General features: G+C 51.4%; 45 non-coding genes across 45 annotated transcripts; 9 read left to right on the forward strand and 36 right to left on the reverse strand.

Moving 5' to 3' along the window:
* Nucleotides 1-131: 131 nt before the first annotated feature.
* On the reverse strand, nt 132-203 carry Trnae-uuc (transfer RNA glutamic acid (anticodon UUC)). Its single transcript has one exon. It is a non-coding gene; the product is annotated as a tRNA-Glu (tRNA).
* Nucleotides 204-640: 437 nt separating this feature from the next.
* On the reverse strand, nt 641-713 carry Trnam-cau (transfer RNA methionine (anticodon CAU)). Its single transcript has one exon. It is a non-coding gene; the product is annotated as a tRNA-Met (tRNA).
* A 292-nt stretch (nt 714-1,005) lies between these two features.
* Trnag-gcc (transfer RNA glycine (anticodon GCC)) lies at nt 1,006-1,079 on the reverse strand. Its single transcript has one exon. It is a non-coding gene; the product is annotated as a tRNA-Gly (tRNA).
* A 320-nt stretch (nt 1,080-1,399) lies between these two features.
* Trnag-ucc (transfer RNA glycine (anticodon UCC)) lies at nt 1,400-1,471 on the forward strand. Its single transcript has one exon. It is a non-coding gene; the product is annotated as a tRNA-Gly (tRNA).
* Nucleotides 1,472-2,209: 738 nt separating this feature from the next.
* Trnai-aau (transfer RNA isoleucine (anticodon AAU)) lies at nt 2,210-2,283 on the reverse strand. The gene has a single exon. It is a non-coding gene; the product is annotated as a tRNA-Ile (tRNA).
* A 257-nt stretch (nt 2,284-2,540) lies between these two features.
* On the reverse strand, nt 2,541-2,612 carry Trnae-uuc (transfer RNA glutamic acid (anticodon UUC)). Its single transcript has one exon. It is a non-coding gene; the product is annotated as a tRNA-Glu (tRNA).
* A 437-nt stretch (nt 2,613-3,049) lies between these two features.
* Nucleotides 3,050-3,122, reverse strand: Trnam-cau (transfer RNA methionine (anticodon CAU)). Its single transcript has one exon. It is a non-coding gene; the product is annotated as a tRNA-Met (tRNA).
* A 293-nt stretch (nt 3,123-3,415) lies between these two features.
* Trnag-gcc (transfer RNA glycine (anticodon GCC)) lies at nt 3,416-3,486 on the reverse strand. The gene has a single exon. It is a non-coding gene; the product is annotated as a tRNA-Gly (tRNA).
* Nucleotides 3,487-3,809: 323 nt separating this feature from the next.
* Nucleotides 3,810-3,881, forward strand: Trnag-ucc (transfer RNA glycine (anticodon UCC)). Its single transcript has one exon. It is a non-coding gene; the product is annotated as a tRNA-Gly (tRNA).
* Nucleotides 3,882-4,619: 738 nt separating this feature from the next.
* Trnai-aau (transfer RNA isoleucine (anticodon AAU)) lies at nt 4,620-4,693 on the reverse strand. Its single transcript has one exon. It is a non-coding gene; the product is annotated as a tRNA-Ile (tRNA).
* Nucleotides 4,694-4,950: 257 nt separating this feature from the next.
* On the reverse strand, nt 4,951-5,022 carry Trnae-uuc (transfer RNA glutamic acid (anticodon UUC)). Its single transcript has one exon. It is a non-coding gene; the product is annotated as a tRNA-Glu (tRNA).
* Nucleotides 5,023-5,459: 437 nt separating this feature from the next.
* Nucleotides 5,460-5,532, reverse strand: Trnam-cau (transfer RNA methionine (anticodon CAU)). Its single transcript has one exon. It is a non-coding gene; the product is annotated as a tRNA-Met (tRNA).
* Nucleotides 5,533-5,825: 293 nt separating this feature from the next.
* On the reverse strand, nt 5,826-5,896 carry Trnag-gcc (transfer RNA glycine (anticodon GCC)). Its single transcript has one exon. It is a non-coding gene; the product is annotated as a tRNA-Gly (tRNA).
* Nucleotides 5,897-6,219: 323 nt separating this feature from the next.
* On the forward strand, nt 6,220-6,291 carry Trnag-ucc (transfer RNA glycine (anticodon UCC)). Its single transcript has one exon. It is a non-coding gene; the product is annotated as a tRNA-Gly (tRNA).
* Nucleotides 6,292-7,029: 738 nt separating this feature from the next.
* On the reverse strand, nt 7,030-7,103 carry Trnai-aau (transfer RNA isoleucine (anticodon AAU)). Its single transcript has one exon. It is a non-coding gene; the product is annotated as a tRNA-Ile (tRNA).
* A 257-nt stretch (nt 7,104-7,360) lies between these two features.
* Nucleotides 7,361-7,432, reverse strand: Trnae-uuc (transfer RNA glutamic acid (anticodon UUC)). Its single transcript has one exon. It is a non-coding gene; the product is annotated as a tRNA-Glu (tRNA).
* A 437-nt stretch (nt 7,433-7,869) lies between these two features.
* Nucleotides 7,870-7,942, reverse strand: Trnam-cau (transfer RNA methionine (anticodon CAU)). The gene has a single exon. It is a non-coding gene; the product is annotated as a tRNA-Met (tRNA).
* Nucleotides 7,943-8,235: 293 nt separating this feature from the next.
* On the reverse strand, nt 8,236-8,306 carry Trnag-gcc (transfer RNA glycine (anticodon GCC)). The gene has a single exon. It is a non-coding gene; the product is annotated as a tRNA-Gly (tRNA).
* Nucleotides 8,307-8,629: 323 nt separating this feature from the next.
* Trnag-ucc (transfer RNA glycine (anticodon UCC)) lies at nt 8,630-8,701 on the forward strand. Its single transcript has one exon. It is a non-coding gene; the product is annotated as a tRNA-Gly (tRNA).
* A 738-nt stretch (nt 8,702-9,439) lies between these two features.
* On the reverse strand, nt 9,440-9,513 carry Trnai-aau (transfer RNA isoleucine (anticodon AAU)). Its single transcript has one exon. It is a non-coding gene; the product is annotated as a tRNA-Ile (tRNA).
* Nucleotides 9,514-9,770: 257 nt separating this feature from the next.
* Nucleotides 9,771-9,842, reverse strand: Trnae-uuc (transfer RNA glutamic acid (anticodon UUC)). Its single transcript has one exon. It is a non-coding gene; the product is annotated as a tRNA-Glu (tRNA).
* A 437-nt stretch (nt 9,843-10,279) lies between these two features.
* Trnam-cau (transfer RNA methionine (anticodon CAU)) lies at nt 10,280-10,352 on the reverse strand. The gene has a single exon. It is a non-coding gene; the product is annotated as a tRNA-Met (tRNA).
* A 293-nt stretch (nt 10,353-10,645) lies between these two features.
* Nucleotides 10,646-10,716, reverse strand: Trnag-gcc (transfer RNA glycine (anticodon GCC)). The gene has a single exon. It is a non-coding gene; the product is annotated as a tRNA-Gly (tRNA).
* Nucleotides 10,717-11,039: 323 nt separating this feature from the next.
* Trnag-ucc (transfer RNA glycine (anticodon UCC)) lies at nt 11,040-11,111 on the forward strand. Its single transcript has one exon. It is a non-coding gene; the product is annotated as a tRNA-Gly (tRNA).
* Nucleotides 11,112-11,849: 738 nt separating this feature from the next.
* Nucleotides 11,850-11,923, reverse strand: Trnai-aau (transfer RNA isoleucine (anticodon AAU)). The gene has a single exon. It is a non-coding gene; the product is annotated as a tRNA-Ile (tRNA).
* A 257-nt stretch (nt 11,924-12,180) lies between these two features.
* Trnae-uuc (transfer RNA glutamic acid (anticodon UUC)) lies at nt 12,181-12,252 on the reverse strand. The gene has a single exon. It is a non-coding gene; the product is annotated as a tRNA-Glu (tRNA).
* A 437-nt stretch (nt 12,253-12,689) lies between these two features.
* Nucleotides 12,690-12,762, reverse strand: Trnam-cau (transfer RNA methionine (anticodon CAU)). Its single transcript has one exon. It is a non-coding gene; the product is annotated as a tRNA-Met (tRNA).
* Nucleotides 12,763-13,055: 293 nt separating this feature from the next.
* On the reverse strand, nt 13,056-13,126 carry Trnag-gcc (transfer RNA glycine (anticodon GCC)). The gene has a single exon. It is a non-coding gene; the product is annotated as a tRNA-Gly (tRNA).
* A 323-nt stretch (nt 13,127-13,449) lies between these two features.
* Nucleotides 13,450-13,521, forward strand: Trnag-ucc (transfer RNA glycine (anticodon UCC)). The gene has a single exon. It is a non-coding gene; the product is annotated as a tRNA-Gly (tRNA).
* Nucleotides 13,522-14,259: 738 nt separating this feature from the next.
* Nucleotides 14,260-14,333, reverse strand: Trnai-aau (transfer RNA isoleucine (anticodon AAU)). Its single transcript has one exon. It is a non-coding gene; the product is annotated as a tRNA-Ile (tRNA).
* Nucleotides 14,334-14,590: 257 nt separating this feature from the next.
* Trnae-uuc (transfer RNA glutamic acid (anticodon UUC)) lies at nt 14,591-14,662 on the reverse strand. Its single transcript has one exon. It is a non-coding gene; the product is annotated as a tRNA-Glu (tRNA).
* A 437-nt stretch (nt 14,663-15,099) lies between these two features.
* Trnam-cau (transfer RNA methionine (anticodon CAU)) lies at nt 15,100-15,172 on the reverse strand. Its single transcript has one exon. It is a non-coding gene; the product is annotated as a tRNA-Met (tRNA).
* A 293-nt stretch (nt 15,173-15,465) lies between these two features.
* Nucleotides 15,466-15,536, reverse strand: Trnag-gcc (transfer RNA glycine (anticodon GCC)). Its single transcript has one exon. It is a non-coding gene; the product is annotated as a tRNA-Gly (tRNA).
* A 323-nt stretch (nt 15,537-15,859) lies between these two features.
* On the forward strand, nt 15,860-15,931 carry Trnag-ucc (transfer RNA glycine (anticodon UCC)). The gene has a single exon. It is a non-coding gene; the product is annotated as a tRNA-Gly (tRNA).
* A 738-nt stretch (nt 15,932-16,669) lies between these two features.
* Trnai-aau (transfer RNA isoleucine (anticodon AAU)) lies at nt 16,670-16,743 on the reverse strand. Its single transcript has one exon. It is a non-coding gene; the product is annotated as a tRNA-Ile (tRNA).
* A 257-nt stretch (nt 16,744-17,000) lies between these two features.
* Trnae-uuc (transfer RNA glutamic acid (anticodon UUC)) lies at nt 17,001-17,072 on the reverse strand. Its single transcript has one exon. It is a non-coding gene; the product is annotated as a tRNA-Glu (tRNA).
* A 437-nt stretch (nt 17,073-17,509) lies between these two features.
* Trnam-cau (transfer RNA methionine (anticodon CAU)) lies at nt 17,510-17,582 on the reverse strand. The gene has a single exon. It is a non-coding gene; the product is annotated as a tRNA-Met (tRNA).
* A 293-nt stretch (nt 17,583-17,875) lies between these two features.
* Nucleotides 17,876-17,946, reverse strand: Trnag-gcc (transfer RNA glycine (anticodon GCC)). The gene has a single exon. It is a non-coding gene; the product is annotated as a tRNA-Gly (tRNA).
* Nucleotides 17,947-18,269: 323 nt separating this feature from the next.
* On the forward strand, nt 18,270-18,341 carry Trnag-ucc (transfer RNA glycine (anticodon UCC)). Its single transcript has one exon. It is a non-coding gene; the product is annotated as a tRNA-Gly (tRNA).
* Nucleotides 18,342-19,079: 738 nt separating this feature from the next.
* On the reverse strand, nt 19,080-19,153 carry Trnai-aau (transfer RNA isoleucine (anticodon AAU)). The gene has a single exon. It is a non-coding gene; the product is annotated as a tRNA-Ile (tRNA).
* Nucleotides 19,154-19,410: 257 nt separating this feature from the next.
* On the reverse strand, nt 19,411-19,482 carry Trnae-uuc (transfer RNA glutamic acid (anticodon UUC)). Its single transcript has one exon. It is a non-coding gene; the product is annotated as a tRNA-Glu (tRNA).
* A 437-nt stretch (nt 19,483-19,919) lies between these two features.
* Nucleotides 19,920-19,992, reverse strand: Trnam-cau (transfer RNA methionine (anticodon CAU)). The gene has a single exon. It is a non-coding gene; the product is annotated as a tRNA-Met (tRNA).
* Nucleotides 19,993-20,285: 293 nt separating this feature from the next.
* Trnag-gcc (transfer RNA glycine (anticodon GCC)) lies at nt 20,286-20,356 on the reverse strand. The gene has a single exon. It is a non-coding gene; the product is annotated as a tRNA-Gly (tRNA).
* Nucleotides 20,357-20,679: 323 nt separating this feature from the next.
* On the forward strand, nt 20,680-20,751 carry Trnag-ucc (transfer RNA glycine (anticodon UCC)). The gene has a single exon. It is a non-coding gene; the product is annotated as a tRNA-Gly (tRNA).
* A 738-nt stretch (nt 20,752-21,489) lies between these two features.
* On the reverse strand, nt 21,490-21,563 carry Trnai-aau (transfer RNA isoleucine (anticodon AAU)). Its single transcript has one exon. It is a non-coding gene; the product is annotated as a tRNA-Ile (tRNA).
* Between the last annotated feature and the right edge of the window lie 168 nt (nt 21,564-21,731).

Genomic DNA, 21,731 nt, shown 5'->3' on the forward strand with positions numbered 1-21,731 from the left:
TTCGTTGCGTGCCCGTTTCTCTCGACTGTTGTCAGCTGACGTTTACCAACCAGTAGCTATAATGCGAGGAGGACGTGAAACAGCATTTCGCACGGTCAAAACTTGTCGTCATTTGTTCCGAAAAAATTCCATTCCGGTACCGGGAATCGAACCCGGGCCTCCTGGGTGAAAGCCAGGTATCCTAGCCACTAGACCACACCGGACGTGCACATTCTTCTCCGGGTTTATTCCCCCTCCACTCGCATTCCGTCACGCACTTTCCCTGTTTGCGAGCATCTTCTCACGTATGGCAAAAGTCACAGTCCATTGCTTTTGGCCTCGTTGTTGCAGCGGTAGGAGGAAAAGCAAAGCTGTAAGTAGTAATATTTATTTACTTATTTCGCAAGTAAAGACCTGCTGCCTGTCATTATATAGCAGGTCATACATTGTGTGACTTTACATGTTATATCATACGAAATTCAGTTTTATTACTAGTACTTTTTTTCTTGAAAATTTTACAAAAGAACTGCAACTAGTAATAACGGGAAGTAAACATTTTCACGCTGAGTCGTTGAAGCCTTGTCGATAACAAACTACTAAGTGTTTCGCTCCTTCGCAACCCCAGAGCCGTCGACTTAGCTGTGAACGATAGTAAATTAAATGCCCCGGGTGAGGATCGAACTCACGACCTTAAGATTATGAGACTTACGCGCTGCCTACTGCGCTACCGAGGCAGGCGATCGCCACACCTTCTGGAATCTTGCTAAGTACCGAATACCAGTGGTACAGAGTCTGCACTCCGTGGCTCATTTTTTCTGTTGCTACACGTGCATTCCCGGCGCGGCAGGCAACTTGCGATGCTAGGCCGACGCCAGTATGTACAATAGCACGCAAGAGTCCAAACGAGCAGTCGTGCGCGCTGCATGATTGCTTCTTTCCACACGGAATCCCGCGGTTCATTCTCATGGCTCACGCAGTTCGAGTGCGAAAGACACGCAGCACCACTATCGGAGAAAAAACAAAACGATGATCGGCCGGGAATCGAACCCGGGCCGCCCGCGTGGCAGGCGAGCATTCTACCACTGAACCACCGATGCTCAGCTAGTTCACAGCTTCCTGGTGCTTTCCGCGGCAGACGTCTGTGGGGAAAGTGGGACTGCCGTCCAGCGCCGTCGCATCCTCTCGAGAGAATGCTACAGACGCTGAATCCTGCACCGCACTGCTTAAAAATGATCGTCTGAGTACTCTTGCGGAGTACGCACGCGACGACTCTTGCCAAAGGACGCGAAATGTGCCTAGAGACGCTGCCTGGATGGGCTCGCCTACCCCGTAACGCGCCTACAGCTACGACCACCTTCGGCCGCCGCCGACAGGCGGGAAGCAGACACAGCGCGGCTCGCGAGGCGTGGAAGGAAACCGTGCGGTGGTGGTGTAATGGTCAGCATAGTTGCCTTCCAAGCAGTTGATCCGGGTTCGATTCCCGGCCACCGCAGCAGGCTTTTACTTTTGCGTATGAGTACTTTTGCCACGCGTCCTTAAATTAATGTTTCTTTCCCCATCTTACTCGCTGCAGGCCACCCTATAGCGTGTGCGTCGATTCCCCTTGAGTCTCGACTTGTCTCGACTTTGCTCAGCTGACGCGAGAGCTGACGCTCTCCAATCGGCCTATATCAAAAGGACAAGCACGCGAAACGACTGAGAGAGGTATGGCGAGGCGGGCACAACATTACTTATGCCTCAAGTAAATACCTGCTGCCTGTTATCATGTATTGTCTGATTTTACATGTTCTGTCGGACAAATTCAGTTTTATTACTAGTACATTTTTTTTTCTTTGTTGCAAATTTTACAACACGCTCCTTCATTTCACTGTGGCCGCACGGCGCGACTTGGCATACCGAGAGGCAAAACGTGGCGCCAGTGCCCTTGACCGAATAGCGCTGCAGCTCCGAAACCGAAGAGGAAAGAGAAATACGAATTGAAACTGTCGACAGTGTCCTATATTCGCAGGCGGTCACCCGCCCAAGCACTGACAACGCCCAACGTCGCGCAGTTGTGGTGATCGGACGAGAAACTGTGTGTTGAGCGTGCTGTGACCAGTGAAATGTTTTAGCGCGTCCCGACAAGTCGCGTTCGGGTCCCCTATCAGCTGCCACACAATGTGACGATTTCTTTGTCACCATACTTCCGCGGGGAAATCGGCGTTGCCTTTTTGAAATAGTAAAATCGTAGTGGCCCGTGGGGGGATCGAACCCACGACCTTCGCGTTATTAGCACGACGCTCTAACCAACTGAGCTAACGGGCCTCGGTGCAGACATTCTCCCATTGCTTCGCGGGAATTGGTCTGCGTATTGCCATGTAACATTTCTATGGCAGCAATCCAACAGTGGACCAGCGTCTCTTCTCCCTCTATGCCGCTGCTCGTAGTAATTTCGTTGCGTGCCCGTTTCTCTCGACTGTTGTCAGCTGACGTTTACCAACCAGTAGCTATAATGCGAGGAGGACGTGAAACAGCATTTCGCACGGTCAAAACTTGTCGTCATTTGTTCCGAAAAAATTCCATTCCGGTACCGGGAATCGAACCCGGGCCTCCTGGGTGAAAGCCAGGTATCCTAGCCACTAGACCACACCGGACGTGCACATTCTTCTCCGGGTTTATACCCCCTCCACTCGCATTCCGTCACGCACTTTCCCTGTTTGCGAGCATCTTCTCACGTATGGCAAAAGTCACAGTCCATTGCTTTTGGCCTCGTTGTTGCAGCGGTAGGAGGAAAAGCAAAGCTGTAAGTAGTAATATTTATTTACTTATTTCGCAAGTAAAGACCTGCTGCCTGTCATTATATAGCAGGTCATACATTGTGTGACTTTACATGTTATATCATACGAAATTCAGTTTTATTACTAGTACTTTTTTTCTTGAAAATTTTACAAAAGAACTGCAACTAGTAATAACGGGAAGTAAACATTTTCACGCTGAGTCGTTGAAGCCTTGTCGATAACAAACTACTAAGTGTTTCGCTCCTTCGCAACCCCAGAGCCGTCGACTTAGCTGTGAACGATAGTAAATTAAATGCCCCGGGTGAGGATCGAACTCACGACCTTAAGATTATGAGACTTACGCGCTGCCTACTGCGCTACCGAGGCAGGCGATCGCCACACCTTCTGGAATCTTGCTAAGTACCGAATACCAGTGGTACAGAGTCTGCACTCCGTGGCTCATTTTTTCTGTTGCTACACGTGCATTCCCGGCGCGGCAGGCAACTTGCGATGCTAGGCCGACGCCAGTATGTACAATAGCACGCAAGAGTCCAAACGAGCAGTCGTGCGCGCTGCATGATTGCTTCTTTCCACACGGAATCCCGCGGTTCATTCTCATGGCTCACGCAGTTCGAGTGCGAAAGACACGCAGCACCACTATCGGAGAAAAAACAAAACGATGCATCGGCCGGGAATCGAACCCGGGCCGCCCGCGTGGCAGGCGAGCATTCTACCACTGAACCACCGATGCTCAGCTAGTTCACAGCTTCCTGGTGCTTTCCGCGGCAGACGTCTGTGGGGAAAGTGGGACTGCCGTCCAGCGCCGTCGCATCCTCTCGAGAGAATGCTACAGACGCTGAATCCTGCACCGCACTGCTTAAAAATGATCGTCTGAGTACTCTTGCGGAGTACGCACGCGACGACTCTTGCCAAAGGACGCGAAATGTGCCTAGAGACGCTGCCTGGATGGGCTCGCCTACCCCGTAACGCGCCTACAGCTACGACCACCTTCGGCCGCCGCCGACAGGCGGGAAGCAGACACAGCGCGGCTCGCGAGGCGTGGAAGGAAACCGTGCGGTGGTGGTGTAATGGTCAGCATAGTTGCCTTCCAAGCAGTTGATCCGGGTTCGATTCCCGGCCACCGCAGCAGGCTTTTACTTTTGCGTATGAGTACTTTTGCCACGCGTCCTTAAATTAATGTTTCTTTCCCCATCTTACTCGCTGCAGGCCACCCTATAGCGTGTGCGTCGATTCCCCTTGAGTCTCGACTTGTCTCGACTTTGCTCAGCTGACGCGAGAGCTGACGCTCTCCAATCGGCCTATATCAAAAGGACAAGCACGCGAAACGACTGAGAGAGGTATGGCGAGGCGGGCACAACATTACTTATGCCTCAAGTAAATACCTGCTGCCTGTTATCATGTATTGTCTGATTTTACATGTTCTGTCGGACAAATTCAGTTTTATTACTAGTACATTTTTTTTTCTTTGTTGCAAATTTTACAACACGCTCCTTCATTTCACTGTGGCCGCACGGCGCGACTTGGCATACCGAGAGGCAAAACGTGGCGCCAGTGCCCTTGACCGAATAGCGCTGCAGCTCCGAAACCGAAGAGGAAAGAGAAATACGAATTGAAACTGTCGACAGTGTCCTATATTCGCAGGCGGTCACCCGCCCAAGCACTGACAACGCCCAACGTCGCGCAGTTGTGGTGATCGGACGAGAAACTGTGTGTTGAGCGTGCTGTGACCAGTGAAATGTTTTAGCGCGTCCCGACAAGTCGCGTTCGGGTCCCCTATCAGCTGCCACACAATGTGACGATTTCTTTGTCACCATACTTCCGCGGGGAAATCGGCGTTGCCTTTTTGAAATAGTAAAATCGTAGTGGCCCGTGGGGGGATCGAACCCACGACCTTCGCGTTATTAGCACGACGCTCTAACCAACTGAGCTAACGGGCCTCGGTGCAGACATTCTCCCATTGCTTCGCGGGAATTGGTCTGCGTATTGCCATGTAACATTTCTATGGCAGCAATCCAACAGTGGACCAGCGTCTCTTCTCCCTCTATGCCGCTGCTCGTAGTAATTTCGTTGCGTGCCCGTTTCTCTCGACTGTTGTCAGCTGACGTTTACCAACCAGTAGCTATAATGCGAGGAGGACGTGAAACAGCATTTCGCACGGTCAAAACTTGTCGTCATTTGTTCCGAAAAAATTCCATTCCGGTACCGGGAATCGAACCCGGGCCTCCTGGGTGAAAGCCAGGTATCCTAGCCACTAGACCACACCGGACGTGCACATTCTTCTCCGGGTTTATTCCCCCTCCACTCGCATTCCGTCACGCACTTTCCCTGTTTGCGAGCATCTTCTCACGTATGGCAAAAGTCACAGTCCATTGCTTTTGGCCTCGTTGTTGCAGCGGTAGGAGGAAAAGCAAAGCTGTAAGTAGTAATATTTATTTACTTATTTCGCAAGTAAAGACCTGCTGCCTGTCATTATATAGCAGGTCATACATTGTGTGACTTTACATGTTATATCATACGAAATTCAGTTTTATTACTAGTACTTTTTTTCTTGAAAATTTTACAAAAGAACTGCAACTAGTAATAACGGGAAGTAAACATTTTCACGCTGAGTCGTTGAAGCCTTGTCGATAACAAACTACTAAGTGTTTCGCTCCTTCGCAACCCCAGAGCCGTCGACTTAGCTGTGAACGATAGTAAATTAAATGCCCCGGGTGAGGATCGAACTCACGACCTTAAGATTATGAGACTTACGCGCTGCCTACTGCGCTACCGAGGCAGGCGATCGCCACACCTTCTGGAATCTTGCTAAGTACCGAATACCAGTGGTACAGAGTCTGCACTCCGTGGCTCATTTTTTCTGTTGCTACACGTGCATTCCCGGCGCGGCAGGCAACTTGCGATGCTAGGCCGACGCCAGTATGTACAATAGCACGCAAGAGTCCAAACGAGCAGTCGTGCGCGCTGCATGATTGCTTCTTTCCACACGGAATCCCGCGGTTCATTCTCATGGCTCACGCAGTTCGAGTGCGAAAGACACGCAGCACCACTATCGGAGAAAAAACAAAACGATGCATCGGCCGGGAATCGAACCCGGGCCGCCCGCGTGGCAGGCGAGCATTCTACCACTGAACCACCGATGCTGAGCTAGTTCACAGCTTCCTGGTGCTTTCCGCGGCAGACGTCTGTGGGGAAAGTGGGACTGCCGTCCAGCGCCGTCGCATCCTCTCGAGAGAATGCTACAGACGCTGAATCCTGCACCGCACTGCTTAAAAATGATCGTCTGAGTACTCTTGCGGAGTACGCACGCGACGACTCTTGCCAAAGGACGCGAAATGTGCCTAGAGACGCTGCCTGGATGGGCTCGCCTACCCCGTAACGCGCCTACAGCTACGACCACCTTCGGCCGCCGCCGACAGGCGGGAAGCAGACACAGCGCGGCTCGCGAGGCGTGGAAGGAAACCGTGCAGTGGTGGTGTAATGGTCAGCATAGTTGCCTTCCAAGCAGTTGATCCGGGTTCGATTCCCGGCCACCGCAGCAGGCTTTTACTTTTGCGTATGAGTACTTTTGCCACGCGTCCTTAAATTAATGTTTCTTTCCCCATCTTACTCGCTGCAGGCCACCCTATAGCGTGTGCGTCGATTCCCCTTGAGTCTCGACTTGTCTCGACTTTGCTCAGCTGACGCGAGAGCTGACGCTCTCCAATCGGCCTATATCAAAAGGACAAGCACGCGAAACGACTGAGAGAGGTATGGCGAGGCGGGCACAACATTACTTATGCCTCAAGTAAATACCTGCTGCCTGTTATCATGTATTGTCTGATTTTACATGTTCTGTCGGACAAATTCAGTTTTATTACTAGTACATTTTTTTTTCTTTGTTGCAAATTTTACAACACGCTCCTTCATTTCACTGTGGCCGCACGGCGCGACTTGGCATACCGAGAGGCAAAACGTGGCGCCAGTGCCCTTGACCGAATAGCGCTGCAGCTCCGAAACCGAAGAGGAAAGAGAAATACGAATTGAAACTGTCGACAGTGTCCTATATTCGCAGGCGGTCACCCGCCCAAGCACTGACAACGCCCAACGTCGCGCAGTTGTGGTGATCGGACGAGAAACTGTGTGTTGAGCGTGCTGTGACCAGTGAAATGTTTTAGCGCGTCCCGACAAGTCGCGTTCGGGTCCCCTATCAGCTGCCACACAATGTGACGATTTCTTTGTCACCATACTTCCGCGGGGAAATCGGCGTTGCCTTTTTGAAATAGTAAAATCGTAGTGGCCCGTGGGGGGATCGAACCCACGACCTTCGCGTTATTAGCACGACGCTCTAACCAACTGAGCTAACGGGCCTCGGTGCAGACATTCTCCCATTGCTTCGCGGGAATTGGTCTGCGTATTGCCATGTAACATTTCTATGGCAGCAATCCAACAGTGGACCAGCGTCTCTTCTCCCTCTATGCCGCTGCTCGTAGTAATTTCGTTGCGTGCCCGTTTCTCTCGACTGTTGTCAGCTGACGTTTACCAACCAGTAGCTATAATGCGAGGAGGACGTGAAACAGCATTTCGCACGGTCAAAACTTGTCGTCATTTGTTCCGAAAAAATTCCATTCCGGTACCGGGAATCGAACCCGGGCCTCCTGGGTGAAAGCCAGGTATCCTAGCCACTAGACCACACCGGACGTGCACATTCTTCTCCGGGTTTATTCCCCCTCCACTCGCATTCCGTCACGCACTTTCCCTGTTTGCGAGCATCTTCTCACGTATGGCAAAAGTCACAGTCCATTGCTTTTGGCCTCGTTGTTGCAGCGGTAGGAGGAAAAGCAAAGCTGTAAGTAGTAATATTTATTTACTTATTTCGCAAGTAAAGACCTGCTGCCTGTCATTATATAGCAGGTCATACATTGTGTGACTTTACATGTTATATCATACGAAATTCAGTTTTATTACTAGTACTTTTTTTCTTGAAAATTTTACAAAAGAACTGCAACTAGTAATAACGGGAAGTAAACATTTTCACGCTGAGTCGTTGAAGCCTTGTCGATAACAAACTACTAAGTGTTTCGCTCCTTCGCAACCCCAGAGCCGTCGACTTAGCTGTGAACGATAGTAAATTAAATGCCCCGGGTGAGGATCGAACTCACGACCTTAAGATTATGAGACTTACGCGCTGCCTACTGCGCTACCGAGGCAGGCGATCGCCACACCTTCTGGAATCTTGCTAAGTACCGAATACCAGTGGTACAGAGTCTGCACTCCGTGGCTCATTTTTTCTGTTGCTACACGTGCATTCCCGGCGCGGCAGGCAACTTGCGATGCTAGGCCGACGCCAGTATGTACAATAGCACGCAAGAGTCCAAACGAGCAGTCGTGCGCGCTGCATGATTGCTTCTTTCCACACGGAATCCCGCGGTTCATTCTCATGGCTCACGCAGTTCGAGTGCGAAAGACACGCAGCACCACTATCGGAGAAAAAACAAAACGATGCATCGGCCGGGAATCGAACCCGGGCCGCCCGCGTGGCAGGCGAGCATTCTACCACTGAACCACCGATGCTGAGCTAGTTCACAGCTTCCTGGTGCTTTCCGCGGCAGACGTCTGTGGGGAAAGTGGGACTGCCGTCCAGCGCCGTCGCATCCTCTCGAGAGAATGCTACAGACGCTGAATCCTGCACCGCACTGCTTAAAAATGATCGTCTGAGTACTCTTGCGGAGTACGCACGCGACGACTCTTGCCAAAGGACGCGAAATGTGCCTAGAGACGCTGCCTGGATGGGCTCGCCTACCCCGTAACGCGCCTACAGCTACGACCACCTTCGGCCGCCGCCGACAGGCGGGAAGCAGACACAGCGCGGCTCGCGAGGCGTGGAAGGAAACCGTGCGGTGGTGGTGTAATGGTCAGCATAGTTGCCTTCCAAGCAGTTGATCCGGGTTCGATTCCCGGCCACCGCAGCAGGCTTTTACTTTTGCGTATGAGTACTTTTGCCACGCGTCCTTAAATTAATGTTTCTTTCCCCATCTTACTCGCTGCAGGCCACCCTATAGCGTGTGCGTCGATTCCCCTTGAGTCTCGACTTGTCTCGACTTTGCTCAGCTGACGCGAGAGCTGACGCTCTCCAATCGGCCTATATCAAAAGGACAAGCACGCGAAACGACTGAGAGAGGTATGGCGAGGCGGGCACAACATTACTTATGCCTCAAGTAAATACCTGCTGCCTGTTATCATGTATTGTCTGATTTTACATGTTCTGTCGGACAAATTCAGTTTTATTACTAGTACATTTTTTTTTCTTTGTTGCAAATTTTACAACACGCTCCTTCATTTCACTGTGGCCGCACGGCGCGACTTGGCATACCGAGAGGCAAAACGTGGCGCCAGTGCCCTTGACCGAATAGCGCTGCAGCTCCGAAACCGAAGAGGAAAGAGAAATACGAATTGAAACTGTCGACAGTGTCCTATATTCGCAGGCGGTCACCCGCCCAAGCACTGACAACGCCCAACGTCGCGCAGTTGTGGTGATCGGACGAGAAACTGTGTGTTGAGCGTGCTGTGACCAGTGAAATGTTTTAGCGCGTCCCGACAAGTCGCGTTCGGGTCCCCTATCAGCTGCCACACAATGTGACGATTTCTTTGTCACCATACTTCCGCGGGGAAATCGGCGTTGCCTTTTTGAAATAGTAAAATCGTAGTGGCCCGTGGGGGGATCGAACCCACGACCTTCGCGTTATTAGCACGACGCTCTAACCAACTGAGCTAACGGGCCTCGGTGCAGACATTCTCCCATTGCTTCGCGGGAATTGGTCTGCGTATTGCCATGTAACATTTCTATGGCAGCAATCCAACAGTGGACCAGCGTCTCTTCTCCCTCTATGCCGCTGCTCGTAGTAATTTCGTTGCGTGCCCGTTTCTCTCGACTGTTGTCAGCTGACGTTTACCAACCAGTAGCTATAATGCGAGGAGGACGTGAAACAGCATTTCGCACGGTCAAAACTTGTCGTCATTTGTTCCGAAAAAATTCCATTCCGGTACCGGGAATCGAACCCGGGCCTCCTGGGTGAAAGCCAGGTATCCTAGCCACTAGACCACACCGGACGTGCACATTCTTCTCCGGGTTTATACCCCCTCCACTCGCATTCCGTCACGCACTTTCCCTGTTTGCGAGCATCTTCTCACGTATGGCAAAAGTCACAGTCCATTGCTTTTGGCCTCGTTGTTGCAGCGGTAGGAGGAAAAGCAAAGCTGTAAGTAGTAATATTTATTTACTTATTTCGCAAGTAAAGACCTGCTGCCTGTCATTATATAGCAGGTCATACATTGTGTGACTTTACATGTTATATCATACGAAATTCAGTTTTATTACTAGTACTTTTTTTCTTGAAAATTTTACAAAAGAACTGCAACTAGTAATAACGGGAAGTAAACATTTTCACGCTGAGTCGTTGAAGCCTTGTCGATAACAAACTACTAAGTGTTTCGCTCCTTCGCAACCCCAGAGCCGTCGACTTAGCTGTGAACGATAGTAAATTAAATGCCCCGGGTGAGGATCGAACTCACGACCTTGAGATTATGAGACTTACGCGCTGCCTACTGCGCTACCGAGGCAGGCGATCGCCACACCTTCTGGAATCTTGCTAAGTACCGAATACCAGTGGTACAGAGTCTGCACTCCGTGGCTCATTTTTTCTGTTGCTACACGTGCATTCCCGGCGCGGCAGGCAACTTGCGATGCTAGGCCGACGCCAGTATGTACAATAGCACGCAAGAGTCCAAACGAGCAGTCGTGCGCGCTGCATGATTGCTTCTTTCCACACGGAATCCCGCGGTTCATTCTCATGGCTCACGCAGTTCGAGTGCGAAAGACACGCAGCACCACTATCGGAGAAAAAACAAAACGATGCATCGGCCGGGAATCGAACCCGGGCCGCCCGCGTGGCAGGCGAGCATTCTACCACTGAACCACCGATGCTGAGCTAGTTCACAGCTTCCTGGTGCTTTCCGCGGCAGACGTCTGTGGGGAAAGTGGGACTGCCGTCCAGCGCCGTCGCATCCTCTCGAGAGAATGCTACAGACGCTGAATCCTGCACCGCACTGCTTAAAAATGATCGTCTGAGTACTCTTGCGGAGTACGCACGCGACGACTCTTGCCAAAGGACGCGAAATGTGCCTAGAGACGCTGCCTGGATGGGCTCGCCTACCCCGTAACGCGCCTACAGCTACGACCACCTTCGGCCGCCGCCGACAGGCGGGAAGCAGACACAGCGCGGCTCGCGAGGCGTGGAAGGAAACCGTGCGGTGGTGGTGTAATGGTCAGCATAGTTGCCTTCCAAGCAGTTGATCCGGGTTCGATTCCCGGCCACCGCAGCAGGCTTTTACTTTTGCGTATGAGTACTTTTGCCACGCGTCCTTAAATTAATGTTTCTTTCCCCATCTTACTCGCTGCAGGCCACCCTATAGCGTGTGCGTCGATTCCCCTTGAGTCTCGACTTGTCTCGACTTTGCTCAGCTGACGCGAGAGCTGACGCTCTCCAATCGGCCTATATCAAAAGGACAAGCACGCGAAACGACTGAGAGAGGTATGGCGAGGCGGGCACAACATTACTTATGCCTCAAGTAAATACCTGCTGCCTGTTATCATGTATTGTCTGATTTTACATGTTCTGTCGGACAAATTCAGTTTTATTACTAGTACATTTTTTTTTCTTTGTTGCAAATTTTACAACACGCTCCTTCATTTCACTGTGGCCGCACGGCGCGACTTGGCATACCGAGAGGCAAAACGTGGCGCCAGTGCCCTTGACCGAATAGCGCTGCAGCTCCGAAACCGAAGAGGAAAGAGAAATACGAATTGAAACTGTCGACAGTGTCCTATATTCGCAGGCGGTCACCCGCCCAAGCACTGACAACGCCCAACGTCGCGCAGTTGTGGTGATCGGACGAGAAACTGTGTGTTGAGCGTGCTGTGACCAGTGAAATGTTTTAGCGCGTCCCGACAAGTCGCGTTCGGGTCCCCTATCAGCTGCCACACAATGTGACGATTTCTTTGTCACCATACTTCCGCGGGGAAATCGGCGTTGCCTTTTTGAAATAGTAAAATCGTAGTGGCCCGTGGGGGGATCGAACCCACGACCTTCGCGTTATTAGCACGACGCTCTAACCAACTGAGCTAACGGGCCTCGGTGCAGACATTCTCCCATTGCTTCGCGGGAATTGGTCTGCGTATTGCCATGTAACATTTCTATGGCAGCAATCCAACAGTGGACCAGCGTCTCTTCTCCCTCTATGCCGCTGCTCGTAGTAATTTCGTTGCGTGCCCGTTTCTCTCGACTGTTGTCAGCTGACGTTTACCAACCAGTAGCTATAATGCGAGGAGGACGTGAAACAGCATTTCGCACGGTCAAAACTTGTCGTCATTTGTTCCGAAAAAATTCCATTCCGGTACCGGGAATCGAACCCGGGCCTCCTGGGTGAAAGCCAGGTATCCTAGCCACTAGACCACACCGGACGTGCACATTCTTCTCCGGGTTTATACCCCCTCCACTCGCATTCCGTCACGCACTTTCCCTGTTTGCGAGCATCTTCTCACGTATGGCAAAAGTCACAGTCCATTGCTTTTGGCCTCGTTGTTGCAGCGGTAGGAGGAAAAGCAAAGCTGTAAGTAGTAATATTTATTTACTTATTTCGCAAGTAAAGACCTGCTGCCTGTCATTATATAGCAGGTCATACATTGTGTGACTTTACATGTTATATCATACGAAATTCAGTTTTATTACTAGTACTTTTTTTCTTGAAAATTTTACAAAAGAACTGCAACTAGTAATAACGGGAAGTAAACATTTTCACGCTGAGTCGTTGAAGCCTTGTCGATAACAAACTACTAAGTGTTTCGCTCCTTCGCAACCCCAGAGCCGTCGACTTAGCTGTGAACGATAGTAAATTAAATGCCCCGGGTGAGGATCGAACTCACGACCTTGAGATTATGAGACTTACGCGCTGCCTACTGCGCTACCGAGGCAGGCGATCGCCACACCTTCTGGAATCTTGCTAAGTACCGAATACCAGTGGTACAGAGTCTGCACTCCGTGGCTCATTTTTTCTGTTGCTACACGTGCATTCCCGGCGCGGCAGGCAACTTGCGATGCTAGGCCGACGCCAGTATGTACAATAGCACGCAAGAGTCCAAACGAGCAGTCGTGCGCGCTGCATGATTGCTTCTTTCCACACGGAATCCCGCGGTTCATTCTCATGGCTCACGCAGTTCGAGTGCGAAAGACACGCAGCACCACTATCGGAGAAAAAACAAAACGATGCATCGGCCGGGAATCGAACCCGGGCCGCCCGCGTGGCAGGCGAGCATTCTACCACTGAACCACCGATGCTGAGCTAGTTCACAGCTTCCTGGTGCTTTCCGCGGCAGACGTCTGTGGGGAAAGTGGGACTGCCGTCCAGCGCCGTCGCATCCTCTCGAGAGAATGCTACAGACGCTGAATCCTGCACCGCACTGCTTAAAAATGATCGTCTGAGTACTCTTGCGGAGTACGCACGCGACGACTCTTGCCAAAGGACGCGAAATGTGCCTAGAGACGCTGCCTGGATGGGCTCGCCTACCCCGTAACGCGCCTACAGCTACGACCACCTTCGGCCGCCGCCGACAGGCGGGAAGCAGACACAGCGCGGCTCGCGAGGCGTGGAAGGAAACCGTGCGGTGGTGGTGTAATGGTCAGCATAGTTGCCTTCCAAGCAGTTGATCCGGGTTCGATTCCCGGCCACCGCAGCAGGCTTTTACTTTTGCGTATGAGTACTTTTGCCACGCGTCCTTAAATTAATGTTTCTTTCCCCATCTTACTCGCTGCAGGCCACCCTATAGCGTGTGCGTCGATTCCCCTTGAGTCTCGACTTGTCTCGACTTTGCTCAGCTGACGCGAGAGCTGACGCTCTCCAATCGGCCTATATCAAAAGGACAAGCACGCGAAACGACTGAGAGAGGTATGGCGAGGCGGGCACAACATTACTTATGCCTCAAGTAAATACCTGCTGCCTGTTATCATGTATTGTCTGATTTTACATGTTCTGTCGGACAAATTCAGTTTTATTACTAGTACATTTTTTTTTCTTTGTTGCAAATTTTACAACACGCTCCTTCATTTCACTGTGGCCGCACGGCGCGACTTGGCATACCGAGAGGCAAAACGTGGCGCCAGTGCCCTTGACCGAATAGCGCTGCAGCTCCGAAACCGAAGAGGAAAGAGAAATACGAATTGAAACTGTCGACAGTGTCCTATATTCGCAGGCGGTCACCCGCCCAAGCACTGACAACGCCCAACGTCGCGCAGTTGTGGTGATCGGACGAGAAACTGTGTGTTGAGCGTGCTGTGACCAGTGAAATGTTTTAGCGCGTCCCGACAAGTCGCGTTCGGGTCCCCTATCAGCTGCCACACAATGTGACGATTTCTTTGTCACCATACTTCCGCGGGGAAATCGGCGTTGCCTTTTTGAAATAGTAAAATCGTAGTGGCCCGTGGGGGGATCGAACCCACGACCTTCGCGTTATTAGCACGACGCTCTAACCAACTGAGCTAACGGGCCTCGGTGCAGACATTCTCCCATTGCTTCGCGGGAATTGGTCTGCGTATTGCCATGTAACATTTCTATGGCAGCAATCCAACAGTGGACCAGCGTCTCTTCTCCCTCTATGCCGCTGCTCGTAGTAATTTCGTTGCGTGCCCGTTTCTCTCGACTGTTGTCAGCTGACGTTTACCAACCAGTAGCTATAATGCGAGGAGGACGTGAAACAGCATTTCGCACGGTCAAAACTTGTCGTCATTTGTTCCGAAAAAATTCCATTCCGGTACCGGGAATCGAACCCGGGCCTCCTGGGTGAAAGCCAGGTATCCTAGCCACTAGACCACACCGGACGTGCACATTCTTCTCCGGGTTTATACCCCCTCCACTCGCATTCCGTCACGCACTTTCCCTGTTTGCGAGCATCTTCTCACGTATGGCAAAAGTCACAGTCCATTGCTTTTGGCCTCGTTGTTGCAGCGGTAGGAGGAAAAGCAAAGCTGTAAGTAGTAATATTTATTTACTTATTTCGCAAGTAAAGACCTGCTGCCTGTCATTATATAGCAGGTCATACATTGTGTGACTTTACATGTTATATCATACGAAATTCAGTTTTATTACTAGTACTTTTTTTCTTGAAAATTTTACAAAAGAACTGCAACTAGTAATAACGGGAAGTAAACATTTTCACGCTGAGTCGTTGAAGCCTTGTCGATAACAAACTACTAAGTGTTTCGCTCCTTCGCAACCCCAGAGCCGTCGACTTAGCTGTGAACGATAGTAAATTAAATGCCCCGGGTGAGGATCGAACTCACGACCTTGAGATTATGAGACTTACGCGCTGCCTACTGCGCTACCGAGGCAGGCGATCGCCACACCTTCTGGAATCTTGCTAAGTACCGAATACCAGTGGTACAGAGTCTGCACTCCGTGGCTCATTTTTTCTGTTGCTACACGTGCATTCCCGGCGCGGCAGGCAACTTGCGATGCTAGGCCGACGCCAGTATGTACAATAGCACGCAAGAGTCCAAACGAGCAGTCGTGCGCGCTGCATGATTGCTTCTTTCCACACGGAATCCCGCGGTTCATTCTCATGGCTCACGCAGTTCGAGTGCGAAAGACACGCAGCACCACTATCGGAGAAAAAACAAAACGATGCATCGGCCGGGAATCGAACCCGGGCCGCCCGCGTGGCAGGCGAGCATTCTACCACTGAACCACCGATGCTGAGCTAGTTCACAGCTTCCTGGTGCTTTCCGCGGCAGACGTCTGTGGGGAAAGTGGGACTGCCGTCCAGCGCCGTCGCATCCTCTCGAGAGAATGCTACAGACGCTGAATCCTGCACCGCACTGCTTAAAAATGATCGTCTGAGTACTCTTGCGGAGTACGCACGCGACGACTCTTGCCAAAGGACGCGAAATGTGCCTAGAGACGCTGCCTGGATGGGCTCGCCTACCCCGTAACGCGCCTACAGCTACGACCACCTTCGGCCGCCGCCGACAGGCGGGAAGCAGACACAGCGCGGCTCGCGAGGCGTGGAAGGAAACCGTGCGGTGGTGGTGTAATGGTCAGCATAGTTGCCTTCCAAGCAGTTGATCCGGGTTCGATTCCCGGCCACCGCAGCAGGCTTTTACTTTTGCGTATGAGTACTTTTGCCACGCGTCCTTAAATTAATGTTTCTTTCCCCATCTTACTCGCTGCAGGCCACCCTATAGCGTGTGCGTCGATTCCCCTTGAGTCTCGACTTGTCTCGACTTTGCTCAGCTGACGCGAGAGCTGACGCTCTCCAATCGGCCTATATCAAAAGGACAAGCACGCGAAACGACTGAGAGAGGTATGGCGAGGCGGGCACAACATTACTTATGCCTCAAGTAAATACCTGCTGCCTGTTATCATGTATTGTCTGATTTTACATGTTCTGTCGGACAAATTCAGTTTTATTACTAGTACATTTTTTTTTCTTTGTTGCAAATTTTACAACACGCTCCTTCATTTCACTGTGGCCGCACGGCGCGACTTGGCATACCGAGAGGCAAAACGTGGCGCCAGTGCCCTTGACCGAATAGCGCTGCAGCTCCGAAACCGAAGAGGAAAGAGAAATACGAATTGAAACTGTCGACAGTGTCCTATATTCGCAGGCGGTCACCCGCCCAAGCACTGACAACGCCCAACGTCGCGCAGTTGTGGTGATCGGACGAGAAACTGTGTGTTGAGCGTGCTGTGACCAGTGAAATGTTTTAGCGCGTCCCGACAAGTCGCGTTCGGGTCCCCTATCAGCTGCCACACAATGTGACGATTTCTTTGTCACCATACTTCCGCGGGGAAATCGGCGTTGCCTTTTTGAAATAGTAAAATCGTAGTGGCCCGTGGGGGGATCGAACCCACGACCTTCGCGTTATTAGCACGACGCTCTAACCAACTGAGCTAACGGGCCTCGGTGCAGACATTCTCCCATTGCTTCGCGGGAATTGGTCTGCGTATTGCCATGTAACATTTCTATGGCAGCAATCCAACAGTGGACCAGCGTCTCTTCTCCCTCTATGCCGCTGCTCGTAGTAATTTCGTTGCGTGCCCGTTTCTCTCGACTGTTGTCAGCTGACGTTTACCAACCAGTAGCTATAATGCGAGGAGGACGTGAAACAGCATTTCGCACGGTCAAAACTTGTCGTCATTTGTTCCGAAAAAATTCCATTCCGGTACCGGGAATCGAACCCGGGCCTCCTGGGTGAAAGCCAGGTATCCTAGCCACTAGACCACACCGGACGTGCACATTCTTCTCCGGGTTTATACCCCCTCCACTCGCATTCCGTCACGCACTTTCCCTGTTTGCGAGCATCTTCTCACGTATGGCAAAAGTCACAGTCCATTGCTTTTGGCCTCGTTGTTGCAGCGGTAGGAGGAAAAGCAAAGCTGTAAGTAGTAATATTTATTTACTTATTTCGCAAGTAAAGACCTGCTGCCTGTCATTATATAGCAGGTCATACATTGTGTGACTTTACATGTTATATCATACGAAATTCAGTTTTATTACTAGTACTTTTTTTCTTGAAAATTTTACAAAAGAACTGCAACTAGTAATAACGGGAAGTAAACATTTTCACGCTGAGTCGTTGAAGCCTTGTCGATAACAAACTACTAAGTGTTTCGCTCCTTCGCAACCCCAGAGCCGTCGACTTAGCTGTGAACGATAGTAAATTAAATGCCCCGGGTGAGGATCGAACTCACGACCTTGAGATTATGAGACTTACGCGCTGCCTACTGCGCTACCGAGGCAGGCGATCGCCACACCTTCTGGAATCTTGCTAAGTACCGAATACCAGTGGTACAGAGTCTGCACTCCGTGGCTCATTTTTTCTGTTGCTACACGTGCATTCCCGGCGCGGCAGGCAACTTGCGATGCTAGGCCGACGCCAGTATGTACAATAGCACGCAAGAGTCCAAACGAGCAGTCGTGCGCGCTGCATGATTGCTTCTTTCCACACGGAATCCCGCGGTTCATTCTCATGGCTCACGCAGTTCGAGTGCGAAAGACACGCAGCACCACTATCGGAGAAAAAACAAAACGATGCATCGGCCGGGAATCGAACCCGGGCCGCCCGCGTGGCAGGCGAGCATTCTACCACTGAACCACCGATGCTGAGCTAGTTCACAGCTTCCTGGTGCTTTCCGCGGCAGACGTCTGTGGGGAAAGTGGGACTGCCGTCCAGCGCCGTCGCATCCTCTCGAGAGAATGCTACAGACGCTGAATCCTGCACCGCACTGCTTAAAAATGATCGTCTGAGTACTCTTGCGGAGTACGCACGCGACGACTCTTGCCAAAGGACGCGAAATGTGCCTAGAGACGCTGCCTGGATGGGCTCGCCTACCCCGTAACGCGCCTACAGCTACGACCACCTTCGGCCGCCGCCGACAGGCGGGAAGCAGACACAGCGCGGCTCGCGAGGCGTGGAAGGAAACCGTGCGGTGGTGGTGTAATGGTCAGCATAGTTGCCTTCCAAGCAGTTGATCCGGGTTCGATTCCCGGCCACCGCAGCAGGCTTTTACTTTTGCGTATGAGTACTTTTGCCACGCGTCCTTAAATTAATGTTTCTTTCCCCATCTTACTCGCTGCAGGCCACCCTATAGCGTGTGCGTCGATTCCCCTTGAGTCTCGACTTGTCTCGACTTTGCTCAGCTGACGCGAGAGCTGACGCTCTCCAATCGGCCTATATCAAAAGGACAAGCACGCGAAACGACTGAGAGAGGTATGGCGAGGCGGGCACAACATTACTTATGCCTCAAGTAAATACCTGCTGCCTGTTATCATGTATTGTCTGATTTTACATGTTCTGTCGGACAAATTCAGTTTTATTACTAGTACATTTTTTTTTCTTTGTTGCAAATTTTACAACACGCTCCTTCATTTCACTGTGGCCGCACGGCGCGACTTGGCATACCGAGAGGCAAAACGTGGCGCCAGTGCCCTTGACCGAATAGCGCTGCAGCTCCGAAACCGAAGAGGAAAGAGAAATACGAATTGAAACTGTCGACAGTGTCCTATATTCGCAGGCGGTCACCCGCCCAAGCACTGACAACGCCCAACGTCGCGCAGTTGTGGTGATCGGACGAGAAACTGTGTGTTGAGCGTGCTGTGACCAGTGAAATGTTTTAGCGCGTCCCGACAAGTCGCGTTCGGGTCCCCTATCAGCTGCCACACAATGTGACGATTTCTTTGTCACCATACTTCCGCGGGGAAATCGGCGTTGCCTTTTTGAAATAGTAAAATCGTAGTGGCCCGTGGGGGGATCGAACCCACGACCTTCGCGTTATTAGCACGACGCTCTAACCAACTGAGCTAACGGGCCTCGGTGCAGACATTCTCCCATTGCTTCGCGGGAATTGGTCTGCGTATTGCCATGTAACATTTCTATGGCAGCAATCCAACAGTGGACCAGCGTCTCTTCTCCCTCTATGCCGCTGCTCGTAGTAATTTCGTTGCGTGCCCGTTTCTCTCGACTGTTGTCAGCTGACGTTTACCAACCAGTAGCTATAATGCGAGGAGGACGTGAAACAGCATTTCGCACGGTCAAAACTTGTCGTCATTTGTTCCGAAAAAATTCCATTCCGGTACCGGGAATCGAACCCGGGCCTCCTGGGTGAAAGCCAGGTATCCTAGCCACTAGACCACACCGGACGTGCACATTCTTCTCCGGGTTTATACCCCCTCCACTCGCATTCCGTCACGCACTTTCCCTGTTTGCGAGCATCTTCTCACGTATGGCAAAAGTCACAGTCCATTGCTTTTGGCCTCGTTGTTGCAGCGGTAGGAGGAAAAGCAAAGCTGTAAGTAGTAATATTTATTTACTTATTTCGCAAGTAAAGACCTGCTGCCTGTCATTATATAGCAGGTCATACATTGTGTGACTTTACATGTTATATCATACGAAATTCAGTTTTATTACTAGTACTTTTTTTCTTGAAAATTTTACAAAAGAACTGCAACTAGTAATAACGGGAAGTAAACATTTTCACGCTGAGTCGTTGAAGCCTTGTCGATAACAAACTACTAAGTGTTTCGCTCCTTCGCAACCCCAGAGCCGTCGACTTAGCTGTGAACGATAGTAAATTAAATGCCCCGGGTGAGGATCGAACTCACGACCTTGAGATTATGAGACTTACGCGCTGCCTACTGCGCTACCGAGGCAGGCGATCGCCACACCTTCTGGAATCTTGCTAAGTACCGAATACCAGTGGTACAGAGTCTGCACTCCGTGGCTCATTTTTTCTGTTGCTACACGTGCATTCCCGGCGCGGCAGGCAACTTGCGATGCTAGGCCGACGCCAGTATGTACAATAGCACGCAAGAGTCCAAACGAGCAGTCGTGCGCGCTGCATGATTGCTTCTTTCCACACGGAATCCCGCGGTTCATTCTCATGGCTCACGCAGTTCGAGTGCGAAAGACACGCAGCACCACTATCGGAGAAAAAACAAAACGATGCATCGGCCGGGAATCGAACCCGGGCCGCCCGCGTGGCAGGCGAGCATTCTACCACTGAACCACCGATGCTGAGCTAGTTCACACCTTCCTGGTGCTTTCCGCGGCAGACGTCTGTGGGGAAAGTGGGACTGCCGTCCAGCGCCGTCGCATCCTCTCGAGAGAATGCTACAGACGCTGAATCCTGCACCGCACTGCTTAAAAATGATCGTCTGAGTACTCTTGCGGAGTACGCACGCGACGACTCTTGCCAAAGGACGCGAAATGTGCCTAGAGACGCTGCCTGGATGGGCTCGCCTACCCCGTAACGCGCCTACAGCTACGACCACCTTCGGCCGCCGCCGACAGGCGGGAAGCAGACACAGCGCGGCTCGCGAGGCGTGGAAGGAAACCGTGCGGTGGTGGTGTAATGGTCAGCATAGTTGCCTTCCAAGCAGTTGATCCGGGTTCGATTCCCGGCCACCGCAGCAGGCTTTTACTTTTGCGTATGAGTACTTTTGCCACGCGTCCTTAAATTAATGTTTCTTTCCCCATCTTACTCGCTGCAGGCCACCCTATAGCATGTGCGTCGATTCCCCTTGAGTCTCGACTTGTCTCGACTTTGCTCAGCTGACGCGAGAGCTGACGCTCTCCAATCGGCCTATATCAAAAGGACAAGCACGCGAAACGACTGAGAGAGGTATGGCGAGGCGGGCACAACATTACTTATGCCTCAAGTAAATACCTGCTGCCTGTTATCATGTATTGTCTGATTTTACATGTTCTGTCGGACAAATTCAGTTTTATTACTAGTACATTTTTTTTTCTTTGTTGCAAATTTTACAACACGCTCCTTCATTTCACTGTGGCCGCACGGCGCGACTTGGCATACCGAGAGGCAAAACGTGGCGCCAGTGCCCTTGACCGAATAGCGCTGCAGCTCCGAAACCGAAGAGGAAAGAGAAATACGAATTGAAACTGTCGACAGTGTCCTATATTCGCAGGCGGTCACCCGCCCAAGCACTGACAACGCCCAACGTCGCGCAGTTGTGGTGATCGGACGAGAAACTGTGTGTTGAGCGTGCTGTGACCACTGAAATGTTTTAGCGCGTCCCGACAAGTCGCGTTCGGGTCCCCTATCAGCTGCCACACAATGTGACGATTTCTTTGTCACCATACTTCCGCGGGGAAATCGGCGTTGCCTTTTTGAAATAGTAAAATCGTAGTGGCCCGTGGGGGGATCGAACCCACGACCTTCGCGTTATTAGCACGACGCTCTAACCAACTGAGCTAACGGGCCTCGGTGCAGACATTCTCCCATTGCTTCGCGGGAATTGGTCTGCGTATTGCCATGTAACATTTCTATGGCAGCAATCCAACAGTGGACCAGCGTCTCTTCTCCCTCTATGCCGCTGCTCGTAGTAATTTCGTTGCGTGCCCGTTTCTCTCGACTGTTGTCAGCTGACGT

Source organism: Schistocerca cancellata, unplaced genomic scaffold, assembly GCF_023864275.1.
Source record: "Schistocerca cancellata isolate TAMUIC-IGC-003103 unplaced genomic scaffold, iqSchCanc2.1 HiC_scaffold_318, whole genome shotgun sequence".
In the NCBI taxonomy this organism is placed as follows: Eukaryota; Metazoa; Arthropoda; class Insecta; order Orthoptera; family Acrididae; genus Schistocerca; species Schistocerca cancellata.